At 46.1% G+C, this 19,462-nt stretch overlaps 1 pseudogene; it reads right to left on the bottom strand.

Annotated features, from left to right (window-relative positions):
• Positions 1–2,503: 2,503 nt before the first annotated feature.
• LOC147426791 (small ribosomal subunit protein uS11y pseudogene) lies at positions 2,504–3,129 on the bottom strand (annotated as a pseudogene).
• Between the last annotated feature and the right edge of the window lie 16,333 nt (positions 3,130–19,462).

The following is a 19,462-nucleotide window of genomic DNA, read 5'->3' as shown; positions in this document are numbered from 1 at the left end:
CTCAACAACCCTGTTCTAACAATATCATGGTGAATTCTATTGCCCATATGAGCATGTGTGTAATGCCACATATGATCTCCCCCTTCTCCACGCCATGTTTGCCTTCAAGATGCAATTGAATGTGATTGCATCTGGAGGGACACCCTTGCTTCACATCTGTGCTGAAAATAGCACAGAGCTTCTTGGCCTTGCCCCGATTGGACATATCCCGCAATTAGTGCATTCCAAGAGACGACATCCCAGTCAAGAGGCTCCTCACGCACTTTTTGTGCTTTATGCAATGCACTGCATTTATAGATAAGAGTCAACTAAGGTGGTGCTAAGCACGACATTTTCTCTCAACAACCCCAGTCTAACAATGTCATAATGAATTCTATTGCCCATATGACTTGTTGTGTAATGCTACATGCCTTCAATGTGCATGTGGATTTCTGAGAAGACCTTGAACGTGCAGATGAGCTAGCGTGCACATGTATGTAGAATGTTGTTATTGATAAAGGAGAGAGTAACCTTCAATCCTACATGCTACTCAAAACCAAAGATGCACGCATTGTTTAGGTGCATTCATAACTATGATAGGGGCGTGTTGAGTCAATCTGCACATTGCCACATCAATTAAATGCACTACTTGATAGATGTACATTACGATTAGTACATCTTTTCCATAGGGATGACAATAGAATCCACTACAGCGTGCACGTATGGATAATGTACGCATTGTTTAGGTGTATCATCATGTCATATGTGTCAATGAAAGAACCATGGCTTTGATTGAGCCACGGTATGGTTGGGTTTCTTCATGTAATGCTTATCAATGGGATCTTTCACTGTGTTAAGAAGTTGTGCCAGGGTGATAATGCTTGTTTTGGACCCACATGTGGAGAAAGCTACAAAATTACGCTCCAAGAGGCACGTACCGAGGGGGGACCGAGGACCACTGAGGTGAATAGGAAGCCGCTCATGTCTCAATCTGGACAACCACCTTCTTTCGTAGAGTCTATCACTATAGTGATCATGACCATGATGCTGGTACCTGTCATGCACTTGGCATGCTCCCTAGATCCACCTTCACGGTAGCGAGAATGTCCCAATTCTTTATAGTCTCATGCTTATGAAAATGGAGATCTATGTATTAGCATCTTAGCAAAATCATTCACCGAGATGATTTTTTGCCCTCTGCTTGGCAAGTAGCACATGATCGCAACGCGTAGGCAGGTGTGAAGGAGAAGTGGGCAGGTGGAAACGGAGTCGGTTGGTCACACTGAAGGCAGGTGGTCGCGGTGATCAAATGGGAGGAGCAAAATTTTGTGGTTTTGTGGTTTGAATAAATTGTATCTAGGGTTGGCTACCGTGATGCCTTTGCTGTGCAAAGTGGAGAAAAAGCCAACAACGCCGGTGATGGAGACAGAGGAAGAGAGAAAGACGCAGAGAGCTCCATGAGGGCTGCACCAAGGCCAAATCGACCATGTGGACCGCGCACTCCACTGCAATGCGGATCTCTCTCTCTCTCTCGCGTGCCACCAATTACCATCAGCCATCAAGGACGGCAACCCGGCCCTAGCTGCTGCATGACTCGCCCACACACTTGATGTGAACACTCTCTTCCTCTCATGCGCATTTACACACTTGCGTGCATCCGTGCGCACTCACACACAGCATGCACAGAAGCAGGAGTGTGCACTAAGTAGAAAGGTGGTATTGGCACCGTATTGCTGGAGCATGCATTCGACGGCCATTAGCGTCATAGGAAGTGCTACTCAGAGCAAATAGAGGCTGCACATAGACACCTGTGCAAGCAACTCTCTCTCTCTCTCTCACACACACACACACACACACACACACACAGAGCATGCGTGGAAGCAGGAGCAGGTTAGGACCGGAGTCAGTGTTGCTAGAGGAGGCACCGACGGCGGTCAGCATCACGGGCAGCAGGGCCTCATTATGCAATTCTCTCTCAAGGCTGCTGCCAAAGTTGGACCATTTCGATTGGGGTACACAGTAGGCAAGCAAGCAGCAGTGGAGGCTCAGTCCGAACAACAATATCGAGCGCGCATGCCTCATAAAATACCAACCACGCCTCTATGGAGATTCAACGTCACCATGGCCTGGCTCGACTCTGCTCGCCGCCTTCTCTTCTCACACACACACACAGAGAGAGAGAGAGAGAGAGAGAGAGAGAGAGAGAGAGGGGAGGGAGGGAGGCTTGGACAATGGAAAGCCCTTGGTCACTGCAGATGGCTAGGGGTTTTGCAAATTCCAATGGGGAAAGAGCTGTTGAGTAGCAAGGCCTGGGAAGATGAGTTGAGCAGTGCAAAGCGCACAGTAACATTGTCCTTGGGATGAACAAGTGATAAAACAAGGCCTGCTATTTTAAGGTGAAAAATGTGTGAGAACTAGTTCTAATTTAGATTCCTCACAGCACGAAGCCTATACAAAATCGGTACCATGATAATCAATGTAACCAAAACCAACATAACTCTTCAGCAAAACTTTCCAAACTTGCCTATAGCAATAATCCAATCATAACAAGTTCCATTGGAGATAGGACGTCTACCTCAGGCTCGCTTGGTGAACAAAAACAATCATCTTCTAGCAAAGATAGAAGAAAATCCAAACGCGTCTACAGCTGCCCTAATTACAGTCGGTGACCTCTTCTACCACCTTTCCTTCTTGTGCTGTCTGTAGGGATAGGTGTGACATCCTCACTTCGTCCAATCCGCATGCCAGAATGAGCAAGTGCTCTCAGTGCAGATTGTGCGCCAAGACCAGGCGTCTTCGTCTTGTTACAACCCAGCTGCTCGCAGCTTGATGTGTAGAGCAGTGATCCTGAGCTCCTTGCACTTGTGCGCGCTATCCTGCAGAGCAGCAAGCATGGTTGCGTACGGAGAAGACTCGTCTAGTCTGTCAGCTTTCACCCTCATGCCACCAGTAACTCGAGCAAGCGTCTCCTTGCCAGACAGATCTGTGACATGCACGAAGGTGGGCGTTGGTTAGATGACGACGAAGGTGTCATTGAATGAGGCAAAAATATGTGCTACTCCAAAGACGTGCCCGCCGTCACGAGCACCGAGGTCCACTGCGAGTAACATTCTCTTCCTTCACCTCTTTGATATTCCTCTTGCCAGACATGGTTACGTGAAGCAGCTCATAAACAGCAGCAATCTCTCTCTCTCTCTCTCTCTCAGAGAACAAAGTCAGGGCCTTTGTGGATATCCCTTGGGGAGGACACTTATCCACTAATTTTCGCATGCCCTTAAGGACATACCATGAATGTCATGTCTTGTTAAGACTATTTACAAAGTGCTAATTAAATGCAAACCTCATGTCGTAAGTTAACTCCATGAAATGAAGACCTAAAATTCCTATTATTATTCTTTTTGCACAATTTTCAGTTCATTCATAAGCTGGAGTGAAGAAAACCTTTAATTAAGATGGGCAAAAGTTTAAACTAGATGTAAGCTTAAGTTGAGAATATCGCAACAGGATTTTTGGGTAGCTTGAGGATTGGTACTATTTAGTGAAGACAATGAAACATGGTGGTAGAGGTGCAGGGGAGGAAGGGTCGGAGCTTAATCAATTATATCAATATGTTCGAGTGTAATAAAGTTACATGAATGTACAAAATGGGCCACTCTCACTTGTGCAGTTTGAAGAGTTGCCTTTTGGTGGTGAGGGAGAGAGGAGGGTGGAGTAGGAGACCGAGGTCTCGGATCGTGTGGTCTAGGAGGTCTTTGAAAATTAGGCGCTCTAGATCTAAGCCCAACTCCCCCCTTTCTACAAGGAAGTCCGCCCAAGCATCTTGGCGTCCGCCAAGTATGTCCTCTCAAGCATGTGGGCCATCTCCCTCCTCTTCACCCTCACCAATAATTGTTCCTATGCTCCCATTAACCTTGCCTCTAATTTTCTTTGCACTATTGCCGCCAACCATCCATTCACGATCGTGCCATGGAGGTTACATTCACAAGCTAGGAGCCAGGGCTGATGTTGGTAAAGGCGCCATGTGTGCATCCTCTCTCTATGCTGCCATTTATGCTGTCAAAAAGCATTTTTCTCCAATTGCTACTTCCTGGTTCTATTTTACAAGCTGCTACCTCCTCTTCTAGCTGCAAAAAGTAGTGGGAATCCAGGGGGCCTTAGCTTCCATATGCCGGTAGCATCATGTGCATTCTCGCCGCCATCACGGCGCTGTGGCGAACATGAAACCTCCAAAAGATGCTTCACATAGCTGAAATCTGTAAGTGCTACATTTTGTGGGTGGCCGCAACACATCATCAGAGGGGAAAGAAGATGAAAAGAGCTCCCTTCGCTTTCTTCTTTTGTCTCTTCCTCAAGGTCTAAAAAACACACAATCCAATTCATGTCTGAGATAAATTGTTGAAGCCTTTGAAATAAATGAATGATACCAATTACTAGCAACTCAAACACTTTAAGCAGGAGAGCTTCAATGCACAAAATGTGTCCTACAAGTGAGGAACATGACATAATAATGTGTTAGTATGAAGAAACATGCATGATTGCTTTGGATTTACTTTGTCCTTTGGACTCAACTATATATCATTTCCATGAAAAGCTCACGATCTAAGCAAGACGGTCATGCCAAAAAGGGACTTACCTTTTGCCGAAATAGGTTTGGCGTCTAGGATATATGAGCTTGAAGTCGAATCCTCCAAGGAAAAAGCTATGTGTTCAAGTCTCACTGTTGATCGCTCCCAATGAAGGAGAGCCGATGCCAGAGGCATAGCTAATCCTCTAGGGCTCAATGTAGGCAAAAGTTAAAGTTCCAAAAAAGGGCTTAACTCTAGCTGAAGCCTGAAATGGGTTTGTTGTCTCCATTCCATGAGCTTGAATTCAAGGAACTTATAGGGGGCCTCCACGAGAGGGGCTAAGTTAGAATAACCCCCTCTCGAGCGTGAGATTTTTTCGATCACATCGATCTTGTCTTCTCTTCTCTAGACATTACTCCCTCCTGTGGAAGCCCCTTCTTAGGGAGACATTTTTTCCCGCTCATTCTAAGTGGGCAAAAATATTGAAACATGTGTAGAATGCCGTGCAGAAAGCAACCCTAGTTGGAGTTGCAAAACTCACCATGGGAAAACCCTGCTATTTTGCCAGGCCAACCTGACACGCACACACTGTACAACGATAGAGCTGCAGGCTTATAATTCAGTGGGGCGAGGTTTTGCAAAAGATTTGAAGAAGAAGAAACTCAAAGTCCAAACAAATGTCGTGAAGGTGTTTAACCTAATTCGAGTTTGAGAACGAACTTAGTGTTAGTTGGTGGAGATGCAGCGTCGTCCTTGTAGAAGGGGCCTTCCAGCACAGAAATGGGGCTCGGCTGCTCGCAGCTTCCTGTGGATTTATCTCCTTGAGACTGTGAGTCCTCGTTCTACAAGCATGAACAAACACAAACAGAAGAGGATCAAAACCTTGCCTTTTGAGACAGAGTCTCAACTGGAATCGACTCAAACGCAAAATGCATGATGTACGCAGAGCAATATTGTGGATGTACCAGCAGCAACTAAGTAGAGATATTTTTCACACACACAAACACAGACTACAGAGTGGATGCCATTCCTACCTCTTGTTGCAGCACCTGTGGTAGCCTCAGAGCTCTTGTAGGAGTGCGCATAGGACTACTCGGGTCCCCACCATCCCTGTATCAAAGATCTTGGAAGTAGTTTGCCTTTCTGGAGTCCTCGCCTCTGCATCTACTCCAACCAAGCTCAACAGGGGACGCTGCCTCCCGTGCATGCACTGCATGCTCTGCTGGCACTGGATAGCGCCCACTTTGGCTCCGCTATTGTGCGTGTTGCAGCCCCATTTGTGGATCATGACATTAATGTCAGGAGCTACTGCGAGGGAAGGACCACATACCTATAGGTAGGTGCAATTCAGAGAGGAATTAGTTGGTTGCCGGCCGCCTGGTCCCTACTATAAGGTGAAATTCAGGGAGGAAGCTGGTTACCGGCCGGCAATCTCCTGCTCCCAACTGTAACATTAACCTCATGGAACTACATAGCCATGATTTTTCCAATGGAGTAGCTCATGATGTGATTTTCCCAAAGGAGTAGCTCATGATGTGATTTATCCAATGGAGTAGCTCATGATGGAGAAACCATGGGAAAACAGCTGCTTGCCCCCATGGGAAAATTTCAAAAACTTCTTTTTGCCCAAACTGCACCTAGCTAGATCTGTACTGTCCGGTCCTCCCGCCGGGTAGTGGCTCATGACGATGACCTCGGCAGGCCAAATACAAAGGGGAAACAACTCCTTTCTCACATGGAAAATGTCAGAAACAGTCTTACGTTTTTACGGCTTCAGTCATGCAATGTGCGTTACGTCAAAACTGATCCCCAAGTATGCACAAGCTTATGTAAAAACTGGTGGAAGCAAGACAATTATACATACATACTTATATATCACTACAAGAGGTTATTCATATTAGCGACGCTCACACAGTGACGCTCAAAAAAAATAATCCCGGCGTCGCTATGAGCGACGCAAATTTCTTTGTAAATTTGCGACACTCATAGCGACGCCGACTGGGCTAAAAAAACAACAGAGCGCGCCCAAAAACTCAGATCTCAGATCTGAGTTTTTCGACGCCCTCAAGCAAGGAGCAGGTAACGCTCTCCCTCTCTCTCTCTCTCTCTCTCTCTCTCTCTCTCTCTCTCTCTCTCTCTGTCTCTCTCTTTTTCTTCTCCACACACACACACACACGGACACACACACACACGAGGAGAGGAAGGAGAGCCAGGTATGCTCCTTCCCTCTCCTCACTCTCATGTTCCCTTCCCCTCTTTCTCTCTCCCTCTCTCTCTCTCTCTCTCACACACACACACATAGTGTTTTTGAGAGAGAGAGAGAGAGAGAGAGAGAGAGAGAGAGAGAGAGAGAGTACAAACATAAACAAAAACGCACACACACATACATAAACAAAGAATGCACACACACATTGAGAGAGGAAAAGAGAGAGAGAGCATGCATAAACAAAAAACGCACGCATTGAGAGAGGAAAAGAGAGAGAGAACATGCATAAACAAAAAACGCACACATTGAGAGAGGAAAAGAGAGAGAAAACATGCATACGATCCAAAAAAACGTACACACATTGAGAGAGAAAGAGAGAGAAACTAATTTAACGTCGTAGGAAACTAATTAAAATTAAAAGACCTAAAGATCTAGCCGACGAGGAGTTGAACTCAAGACCTATTATTCAAGAGGGAAATGGCATAACCAATCTATCATACTTGGCATGGGTGATAGAAAGGTTATACCATTTATCTCTTTTTATTGGCACACACATCCACACACGTGCACACACACAAGAAGAAGAGAGTTATAACGTCGTAGGAAACTATCCTAAAAGACGTTAAAGATTAGGTTAGATGTAGACTTACGTTAAATTAGATTTAGGTTTATTTAAGTTAAATTAGATTAGATTTAGGTTTATTTTTAATTAGATTTACGTTTATTTACGCTAGATTTAGATTTACGTTATATTAGATTAGATTTAGGTCTCCATAGACTGCGATGCCTGCATGAAGCGGGTGAAGAAAGCCCTCAATGGAATATAGGGTATTGCTGCCTTCACTCATGGTGGGCTCCGTCGATCCAAAAGTACTGGTGAAATGTCTTCAAAAGATAGGGAAGAAGGTGGATCTTCAGGGCGGCAAGAGTCACTACATCCCCGACACAATGACCATCTAGACAACCTCTAGTCATTCAACAGCAACTTCAAAGTTAGTAACAAGAGCAAGAACGGTCTAAAGGGCCAATTGCTGTCGTCAGATGTGGATGGAGATGAGGCAGCGTCACCGCCGGAAGTTAACTCTCACATCTTTAGTGATGAGAATGCCAACTCTTGCCGAGTTATGTGAAAAATTATGTGTTAAATCAGTTTTAAGGTTCTTATAATCCCTGTTAGTTTAGTTCTTTGTTTTTAATATAACATAATTTACGTTAGATTTAGATTTATGTTATATTAGATTAGACTTAGGTTTATTTAGGTTTACCCACACACACACACACACACACACACAAGAAGAAGAGAGTTTTAACGTCGTAGGAAACTATCCCAAAAGACGTTAAAGATTAGGTTAGATATAGACTTACGTTAAATTAGATTTAGGTTTATTTTTAGTTAGATTTATGTTTATTTAGATTTACGCTTATTTACGTTAGATCGAGTCCACGCAAGAATTACTTACGGTTTAGGGTTTAGAGTTAGACGAACAGTGAAAAGATCTACTGTGAAAAGATGTTAAGATGCTGTGAAGTGCTACAGCTAGAGAAGAGGCAAAGGGGTTTTGTCCACTACATGCAGTATCATGTAGACGTGGGTCTGTAGATTTCTTGTACCCACAAATATAGGTATTGACCAATAAAGACGAGATTATAACCCGGTGGTTCTGATCTCCGTGCACCTCTAGACCGAGGTGTGCGGGGATTGGACATGACTAGAGAATGTGAGGTAGAGAGAGAGAGAGAGAGAGAGAGAGAGAGAGAGAGAGAGAGAGAGAGAGAGAGAGAGAGAGAAGACGAAGAATGCCGATAGAATATTAAATTTGTTGTCCAGGTTATAAGATTTTTATCCTCATTATGAGTAGTGACGAGGATGTGGGACCGTCCAACCGAAACACCTATCTCTCAACGAGGGTCTTATGTCCTTGTAATCAATGCAAGCATGCTGTGCGACGGACAAGACGTGTTTCTTTGCAGCACGTTCGCGAATTTGGCGAGTTCAATCCATCTATTATAGATCGAGTTGTTGCCAATTATAACTCGTCGGACTCTGACGCTGGCCAACAAGCAGCAATCTTGCAACCCAATAGACATGTTCGCAAGCGCTTTGGTCAAGCAGCATATGTGAGGCCACAAGATGTAGCCTCTGACAGCTCGGGGGATGATCATGCAGAGCACATTCCCAACGAGGCAATGTTTGAGCTCGAGATTGATGAAATGATCGAGACGATCATGGATTCAGAAAGGCTTATCTACGATGATATGAAAAGTGAAGCCGATACGCCATTGTATAATGGAGCACGTATGTCTAGATTGAAAGCACTCCTGGTTCTTCTCAACATGCAGGCAAAGTTTGGATGGAGTGACACCAGCGTCACAACGCTTTTCAGGTGATCTATTACAATTAGTTTACTTTAATAAAACTTTAAATGTATAATGATCTGATAGATTTTTACACGACTGTATCGTATTTTTATGTTGTGTAGATTGCTTAAAGAGCATATACTACCAGCAATGCGATGCCAGATTCCCGAGATGAAGCAAGAAAGATTTTGCAAAACTTGGGGATGGATTACAATTCTATCGAAGCTTGTCCTAATGACTGCATTCTTTTCAGAGGGGAATACATAGACATGGAGAAGTGTCCGAAATGTGATTCCGAAAGATATCGAGTAGATCTCCACGGGACAAAAATTCCACAAAAGGTTTTGCGACATTTTCCTCTGCTTCCTCGCATCAAGCATTTCTTCGAATGTAAGTCCATGGCCGCCCTAGCATCATGGCATGAGGAGAATAAATCTTCGGATGGTATGCTACGAATTCCTGCAGATTGCGCAGCCTGGAAACATATAGATGGAACATGGTCGGATTTTGCCAGGGAAGCTCGAAATTTGCGCTTAGGCCTGGCTATGGATGGCGTAAATCCATTTGGTCAAAGATCAACATCTTACAGTGTATGGCCCGTTGTCATCGTCAACTACAACATTCCCCCGTGGTTGACTACGAAGAAGGGGCACCTATGGCTAAGCTTGATTGTGCCAGGGCGATATAAAGTGGGGAATATGGATGTGTATCTTCGTCCACTATTGGAAGAGCTACAACAATTGTGGATTGGCATAGAGGTGGTGGATATGAGCCGACACACAGGACGACGGAATGCTTTGATCAGAGGCATTCTAATGTGGACCATGCATGACTATCCCGGGCTAACAAAATGCTCAGGTGATCTATTGACACTCCTCACTCAGACACTGTAAATCTTGTTTTTTTCCATAGTTGATCTATTATCATGTGTATACATGCAGGGCTTCAAACAAGCGGATACAGAGCATATGTCACATGTGGACCTAGACTGAATGCACGTAGGGTGCCCTCACTGAAGAAGCAAATCTACGAAGGTCATCAAGCGTATCTTCCAGAGAATCATGTGTTACGCGACAGCTTTTTGGGAAGAGAGCCACCAAGGATGTCTGCACAAGCATGGTTAGAGCAGAAGGAGATGTGTGATGACGGATTGCCTCCAGGGATGAAGAGACTATCTCTATGGTACGAGTTACCATACTGGCCCCGACTCATGATCAATCACTTGCTCGATCCAATGCACATATTCAAGAATGTGGGTAATCTACTATGGGACCATCTGACCGGCAAGAAAGATACTTTGGGAGCCAGAGTTGACCTTAGAAATGTGGATCGTATGGAGCAACGTAGACTCCATACCATTCGCCAAACTAAATGCTGCGGAGCTTGTGTGCATGTTTGAGAAACATTTTCCTACTACCATGCTAACCATTCAGGTGCATCTTCTTATTCACATAGTTGATGAGGTGGAAATAGCTGGCATAGCTCATTCCAGATGGATGTTCTTCTTAGAACGTTTCATGAAAACGCTTAAGGGATATGTGCGTCAAAAGGCACTTCCGGAGGGTAGCATGGCAGAAGGTTGGTTGGTATCAGAGTCCCTAGTGTACATTGGAGAGTGGCTAGACGGATTTGATAAAGCCCGGGACACGCTATGGCAAACCATAGATGATGAGCGCATATCTGGGATTGTCATGTGCAATCTCGGTGTTGAGAAGAAGATGACGGAAGATCTAGAGGCTAAAATCAACCGATTTTGCATGCTTCACAATCCAGTGATGCAAAAGTGGATTTCACAATATGAGGATGCAAAGCAAGAGCGACAAAGGGCACGAATCGAGTGGAGACGGGGAAGACGACCACCGATGCACTATCCGACGGTTCTGGAGAGCCTACCAACCTTCATGAGCTTAAGATGGTTACACAACCAATTGAAAAGCGCACAACAATGCGGTGACGAAGTGATTGAGGAAGAGTGGGAGTACTCTCGGGGTTGCGCGACCAAGGTAAGTTTGCAATGTACGACATGCTAGTGACTTTATTTCTAAACGTTTGAATAGCCACTCATAATCTTTGTTCGTTGTAGTATAAGTCATACACAACAGCATGGTGTAAAGGTCGACATTTTAGGGTGGAACGAATCGACAAAAAGCGTTTTACTCAAGATTGTGGAATCATGGCAAAATTTGAACAGTCTAGTCGACGACGTTCCTCTGATGCAGATCCTGTGGTGGCGGAACTCACTTACTTCGGCACGCTGCAAGAGATTTTGAGGATTGATTACAGAGGATTTTTTGTCGACTTGTTCGACGTGCAATGGTTCAAGATAATCATGGAGGGTCGCAACGCTACTGTGCGTAGAGGAGAGTCTGGTTTTCTTGAGGTGGATTCTACTAAGAAATGGACTGACCTAAGAGACACTTTCGTACTACCAGAGCATTGTGAACAAGTAAGTATGTAAATAGTTAACATCCCCCTTTTACAAGTTATGTGCTTGAAAGCTCTCATGTAAGTTATGTGGCTCTGGCAGGTAATATTTCATCCTACAAAGTCTACATCAAACTGGTGGTACGTCATAGAGGTAGCCTCTCGTAGTGCAAGGACGTATAAAGGCTACCATGTGCCAATCACAACGGCATCAATGGAGGAGATCAGAGAAGATGCTCAATCAGAAGCCGCTGCGGTGGTGCCAGACAAGCATCAAGATGCTACTACTCTATATGGGGTGCATGCATAGGAGCTACAAAATGAAACAGAGGATATGTGTTTAAACGGAGAGCTCTATATAGATATAGGAAGTTATGCTGAGTTATACGAGGATGAGAGAGAGATCTCTTAAAGCCACAAATATTGTATTTGAACAATTTTGCTCCGGGTTGTAAAAGCTCTGGCTCTCTAAGTACCTTCCATGGCGCTCACATCTTTTGATTGAAAATTCTGAGTTTTCGACTTGCCTCTTCTATCACTCAATTCAATGCGTCATTGTATTTATATGCGTCATTACGTCATTGTATTTAATGGTCTTTGCATCATTGTCTACTCTATTCATTCAATATTAAGTTTAAATATTCGTGTGTTTAATGCAGGTATGGATGATGAGGAGTTTCTTTCTTCTTTGTCACCGCAGCAGAGACAGTGGTACGTGGAGCGTCATCGCTCTGGCGCATCATCGCGCGTTCCTACTCCATCCGCATCTCCCTCTATTTCGGAGTATTCGGCGCGCTCCGAAGCTTCGGCGTCGACGAGACGAGCTTCACACTCGTCTAGACACCGGCGCTCTAGTGGTGGCGGTGGCGGTTGTTGTGGGGATTCCGCCACCGATGCCTCCACACTGCCTCGTGTTCGACGAGGCTCTTTACCCTCCCCTTCTTTGCCCGCCCCCACACCAGCCACAGCATCGCCATCTACGCCAGGTTTTGCACGGCTGACTGTTCTTAGCAGCTACACACCTCTACCTACTCCGCCAGGGGCCACCCCACTCGACACTCCTCGCTTCGAGGCCCAGACGCCGGTGGAGACACCTGACGTCCGTACCCCCATTGACACCCCGCTAGAGACCCCTGCCGGGACACCCAGGTTCACGCGTCACCGGCCAGAGGGCTTGCCTTACTCCGTCGACTTTAGCGGCGACATCATCATGGATGATGACGGCAAGAAGGTGATCTCGCGCATGCGTGGTCTTTGCTCTCAGCTCTTTAGACACTACATACTAAACAAATGGAGTGAAGTACCAAGTGATTTAAAAAACAGAGTCATCAGCATACTTCATGATGAGTTTCCCGCTCCAACACGGGATCAATGCTTCAATGAAGACCTGTTGAAGATTCGAATGCGCGAATACTGCAAACACAAGCGTTCCGAAGTGCAAAAAGCAATCAAGCACGGGTGGAACAGGCCAGATTGGCTGGCCAAAGAAGATTGGAAGAATGCGAAGAAAGCAGCGCGCGAGAATCCCGACAAGTGGAAGCAACAAAAGGATGCAGCCAAAGCGCGAGTAGAGGCAGGGAGCTCGCACCACTTGGGGAGCGGTGGATGGGCATCATTTGAGGCCGATTTTGTAAGTGTTTTTGCATTGCTCTTTATGTTCGATAGTTTAGGGTTTATGAGTTTTTTAATTCTAACATAATGAATTCTTTGTATGTTTTGACAGTGGTCGATGACAGGACGTGATCCCACACCGTACGAGCGCGAGTACGCAGGCAGGAAGGGCTTAAACGCCCTAATGGACATTCTCAGTTCTCACGGCGACATGGTTAGTATTAGGGTTTACTCTTTTCTATTTTTTGTATTGTTTTATAAATGTCGTTATATGTTTATACTTACTGAAAGCTGTCTTATGGTCTTTTTTTGCAGAATCCGACAGATACGCCGCTTGGACGTGATGAGACGTCTGACTAGACGACGTCAGTTTAGCCGTAGCTAGATAGCATTAGTTTAGGGTTTCACATAGCTTATGTATCATGAGACGGATTTTATACGTCTTTTTGAACCATGTATATTATTACATTTGTCACCGTAGTTCATTTTGCTAATCAATTCTTTATGCCTATGATGTTGTACAATTGTCATTATTACATTTGTCAATCAATTCATTTTGCCTATGATGTGTGCAATTGTCAATTTTGCAAACAATGCGTCTTGTGGGTGACTATTTTGGGTCTATTATCTACCCTTGCACTTTTTTTAAAAAGTGAATCAAGTACAATATGGTTGATGGGTGGCAGGGCATTCAATGCCCTGTCACCAAAAAAAATTCTCTCTCTGGCGTCGCTATAACCGTCGCTATTTATGGCTCTGTAGCGTCGCTATGAGCGTCGCTATAGACTTCTGTGTAAACGTCGCTATAACCATCGCTACGACCGTCGCTATGAGCGTCTCTATATAGCGACGCATATAGCGACGCAAATAGCGATGCTCTCGTAGCAATGCTATTAGCGACGGTTTTAACGACGCCGGGGGTTATAAAAACCCAGTGTATTTCCGTCGCTAACAGCGTCACAAGAGCACACAACCTCTTGTAGTGTATAGTTTACCTTATCACTTTTACCAGCAGCAGCAGGAGTTGGTTCCAATCAGAAAGGGAAAATCTCATGCTGCTGCACAAGCCTTCCTAGATCAGGAAGCTTGGGCGTATTCGTGAAGCTGGTGCGTCAAGGACCTCGTTGAGCCCACATTGCTCATTGACCACCTCCATTCTGCATTCTGGCTTTTGTTGGCCATGATTATGATGTAGTGTCGTTGAAGTATCATTCTACAATTCCCATTCGCTGCCAGGTTGCCCCCTGCTCCACCACCACAGTGTGCAAATAGCAACCACTGTTGCGAGCTTCGACTGCTTACCACATCGCTCAAGGAGAACAAAGAGCAAGCTAGATCTCTCCCTAGCAATGTGCCCTATCCTAACTAAGCTGGCCGTGATATGCCCGTCAATAGGAGGCGCGCCTGTACTCAGAGAGAGAGAGAGAGAGAGAGAGAGAGAGAGAGAGAGAGAGAGAGAGAGAGAGAGAGAGAGATGCAATGGGTAGCGACCCTCTCGATCTGAGGTAGCATGGTCACTGGTCAGGCTCACAAGGCATGCCAAAACAGGAGGCGCGCAGTTGTGTGTGCCAGAGAGAGAGAGAGAGAGAGAGAGAGAGAGAGAGAGAGAGAGAGAGAGAGAGAGAGAGAGAGAGAGAGAGAGAGATAAATTCTTTAAACTTAGCTTTAAAATTTTTAAAAATAAAAATAAAAAATCTTTAAAGGCTAAAGCCCCAAATGATAAATTCCTTCCATAAAGTTTTAACTAACAAAAATATCAAAAATGACAACTTTAATCTATTACCTCAAGTTTAAAGGATCGACCAAATTCTCAAAATGAAAAGATGGGTAACACAAATTTCAAAATGAAAAGGTGACTCTTGGGATTTGTGGAGCCTCTAAAGCTTCTATACTAATAGATAAAAGGGGAGGGGATTCCCCCCCCCCTCCCACGTGGCGACTCCTAGAGAGTCAGGCACCTCATAGGCGGGCTTTTGACTGTCTACGTCAAGGCTTTTCAAAAAAAACATCATCAGCCAACCGCCTACTCAAGTTGGCGCGCCCGGCAATGCTAAGTGTTGATCAATGCGGGGGGGGGGAGAGAGAGAGAGAGAGAGAGAGAGAGGAGGTCGAGGTCGTGCTCCTGCTCCTGCATTCTTCACGTCAAGAGAGAGAGAGGTCCTCACACGCGCTCCACAGAGAGAGGTCCTCAAGAGAGAGAAGAGAGAGAGAGAGAGAGGTCTGCCTCATCCGCCCTCTTGCGGCAGAGAGAGAGAGAGAGAGCATTTTCTTGCGGCAGAGATAGAGAGAGGGTCTCATTCTCCAATAGAGAGAGCCTCACGCCATCGCAGGAGCTACCCGGCCTCATCCGCCCTTCTGCGGCAGAGAGAGAGAGCATTTTCCTGCCATCGCTGTTGCGACAGAGACAGAGAGGGTCTCATTCTCCAATAGAGAGGGCCTCACGCCATCGCAGGAGCTACCCGGCATCTGTGGAGCTCACGCCATCGCTACCCGGCTCCATCCGACGACTGCACCACCGGCTGCAGGTATAAGCGTAGCTCTCTCTCTCTCTCTCTCTCTCTCTCTCTCTCTCTCTCTCTCTCTCTCTCTCTCTCTCTCGCGTGCGCGCTCTCGCTCTCTGCGTTGTTTCCACCTGCGAGCTGGGCTTGTGCCGCCGCCGCCATATTATGCAAGAAATGAAATGAAATGAAACCCCCCCCCCCCCCCCGCCCCCCCCCTTTGGCACCTGTGCCTGTGTATTGTTATGGAATGAAATGAAATGGAATGTAATGTTAGAGAGAGAGAGAGAGTCTCATTTTCCTGAGAAGGCGCTGTTTTGCATGTGGCTTTGGAGATGCCAGAGATGCACTTTCAATACAATATGCTAAAACTAGAATTTGTGTTGGTTATGTACGCTTTTTGGATTGTTTCATTATTTTACACGTGGCAGATTATTTTAAGACAAATTTGTGTTGGTTATGTAGGCTGTGGAGATGAATTGCTTCATTATTTTACGTGCTTCCAGAAATGCAAAAAAAAATTGTATCGATACAATATGCTAAAACTAGAATTTGTGTTGGTTATGTAGGCTTTGGAGATGAATTGCTTCATTATTTTACGACAAATTACATGCTAAGCATTAAAAAACGGATTTTGAAATTTAAGGGGTATTTTGGGAATTAGCACAAAAAGTGCTTGAGGAGCTTCCTGTCCGAGATGTCAAGGGGAGAGAGAGAGAGAGAGAGAGAGAGAGAGAGAGAGAGAGAGAGAGAGAGAGAGAGAGAGAGGCGTGTGTTGTTTTTTGATGCGATCGATCCTCGCAAGGGTGCATTGATGTCCAATAGCAGGGTCAGGAAGCTTTGAGCTATTTATAGACCTTGGCCCTTCGAAGATTCCTACCTAGGATGTTTTCTCTTGGAATGCACTGATTCCGGGAATGCACTAAGCCAATATTTGCGGACACCCATGAAGTTGCCAGTCACGGCCCACACCTACTGCGTGTCAATGCCCTTGCACAAAAAGTGCTTGAGGAGCTTCCTGTCCGAGATGAGAGAGAGAGAGAGAGAGAGAGAGAGAGAGAGAGAGAGAGAGAGAGAGGCGTGTGTTGTTTTTTGATGCGATCGATCCTCGCAAGGGTGCATTGATGTCCAATAGCAGGGTCACGAAGCTTTGAGCTATTTTAAGAGGGGTCATTTATAGACCTTGGCCCTTCGAAGATTCCTACCTAGGATGTCGTCTCTTGGAATGCACTGATTCCGGGAATGCACTAAGCCGATATTTGCGGACGCCCATGAAGTTGCCAGTCACGGCCCACACCTACTGTGTGTCAATGCCCTTGCTATTCCACTCGAATGCCTTGCCACATGTATTAGCGTTGCCACTACCCTCCTCTATAGCCCGTAGGCGTACGCATATTCTCTATTGTGGTAGCCACCGGCTAAATGACCACCAAAGAACCCTAAAGAGATTTTCCTCTTTCGCCTCTTCAACATCCTTGGCTACTCACAATCGTCAACAATCAAGGAGAAGATGGTAGAGAGAGCATTCTCTGGGGAGATGGATGAAGTGGGGTTATAGGTGAAGCTTCAATGGAGGAGGGTGTTGGGTCCAGCTTGAGGATCGCAAAGGTTGGGGATGGGAAAGAGCGTGAAGGTGCTGACATAGTCGTCCATAAGAGAAGCGTGGGAGGGTGGTATTAAGGATGGTGTAGGAGTAGCGATGATGGAGCTGGTCCATTTCTAGAAGCTTCTCGGCTATGAAGGCGTAGGGTGTTGCTGTGGAGGTCATGGTGGCCTTTTCCACACAACCTAATTTTTGGAGTTGGCCATCCACTGGATGGGAGCTTTGAACGATTGATTGCAGCCAGTATTTGTGGATGCCCACGAAGTCTCCCATCACGGCCCACACCGTGATCTTGAATGCCTTGCCACATGTATTAGTGTTGCCACTATCCCCCTTTATCGCATGCAGACATACGTATATTCTCTGTTGCGGTAGCCATCGAGAAGCGTGGGAGGGTGGTATTAAGGATGGTGTAGGAGTAGCGATGATGGAGCTGGTCCATTTCTAGAAGCTTCTCAGCTATGAAGGGGTAGGGTGTTTAACAAATGCAAAGAGAGGGCATGTCTCCAAATGCATGAACCTTGAAGGTATGTGGCATCACACAAGATGCTGATATGGGCACAAAAAAACATGATAATATTGTAAAATTGGGGTCGTTGAAAGAAAATGTCGTTCTTGGTACTACCTTGGTCGACATGTATGCCAAATGCCATGCACTTCATAAAGCACAAAAAGTGCACGAGGAGATTCCGACCTAGGATGTCATCTCTTGGAGTGCACTAATTGCGGGAAATGTCCAGCTTGAAGTGGCCAATAAGCTTTGAACCACTGATTGTAGCCAGTATTTGTGGATGCCCACGAAGTCCCCCATCATGGCCCACACCGTGATCGAGAATGCCTTACCACATGTATTAGTGTTTCCACTATCCTCCTTTATCGCATGCAGACATACATATATTCTCTCTTACGGTAGCGGCCGACGGAATGCACTGATTGCGGGAAATGTCCAGCTTGAAGTGGCGAATATAACATTTCATTTCATCTCCCTCCTCTCCACGTGAGATTGAGACTGCGAGTTACCGTCATCAATGCCCAAGGGTGTTCGGCATGCAGCTGTGACCACAGAACCTCATGCCCTCGCACCCGCCCCTCACAGCTCTAAGCATGGCGCAGTGTTGGCCACCCGACTCTCACGTAGGCTCGCCATTGCAGCCTTCCTTCATCCTCCTGGCTACTGCAGCAGTGCACGCCATCTGATCCTGCTACTGCAGTAGCGCAGGCGGGCTCAACATCCTCCTCCCGGCTACTGCAGCAGCGTCATCGTCATCTCGCGGGCTCTCTTAGACCTTGGCCCTTTGAAGACGTTTAATATAACATTTCATTTCATCTCCCTCCTCTCCACGTGAGATTGAGTCTGTGAGGTTGAAGTGGCCAATAAGCTTTGAACCATTGATTGCAGCCAGTATTTGTGGATGCCCACGAAGTTCCCCATCACGGCCCACACCGTGATCGAGAATGCCTTGCCACATGTATTAGTGTTCCCACTATCCTCCTTTATCGCATGCAGACATACGTATATTCTCTCTTACAGTAGCGGCCGACGGAATGCACTGATTGCGGGAAATGTCCAGCTTGAAGTGGCCAATATAACATTTCATTTCATCTCCCTCCTCTCCACGTGAGATTGAGACTGTGAGTTACCGTCATCAATGCCCGAGGGTGTTCGGCATGCAGCGGTGACCACAGAACCTCATGCCCCCGCACCCGCCCCTCACAGCTCTCAGCATGGCGCAGTGTTGGCCACCCGACTCTCACGCAGGCTCGCCATTGCAGCCTTCCTTCGTCCTCTCGGCTACTGCAACAACGCACTCCATCCTCCTCCGGGCTACTGTAGCAGCGCACGCGGGTTGTCATCGCTTCTCATCGCCATCGTCATTTTTGTGGGCTCATCGCCATCTGAGCCGACTACTGTAGTAGCGCACGTGGGATCAACATCCTCCTCCCAGCTACTGCAGGAGCGTCATCGCCATCTCTGCGGGCTCTCATAGACCTTGGCCCTTTGAAGACGTTTAATATAACATTTCATTTCATCTCCATCTCCCTCCTCTCCACGTGAGATTAAGTCTGTGAGTCAGTGTTCAGGAAAAATGTGTTTCAACTTATTATCGTTTGAGTTTTTAATTGGATCAGAGCCCTATGTGAGTAGGGCTAAGCACTGCACAACAAGAAAAATAAATTAAAGTGTACCTCACTCGCAGATGGGAACAGCTACCACCGG

This window comes from Adiantum capillus-veneris, chromosome 24 (assembly GCF_014529385.1).
Source record: "Adiantum capillus-veneris isolate H3 chromosome 24, ASM1452938v2, whole genome shotgun sequence".
In the NCBI taxonomy this organism is placed as follows: domain Eukaryota; kingdom Viridiplantae; phylum Streptophyta; class Polypodiopsida; order Polypodiales; family Pteridaceae; genus Adiantum; species Adiantum capillus-veneris.
The sequence above is the reverse complement of the archived record's forward strand: the minus strand, read 5'-3'. Positions and strand labels throughout refer to the sequence as shown.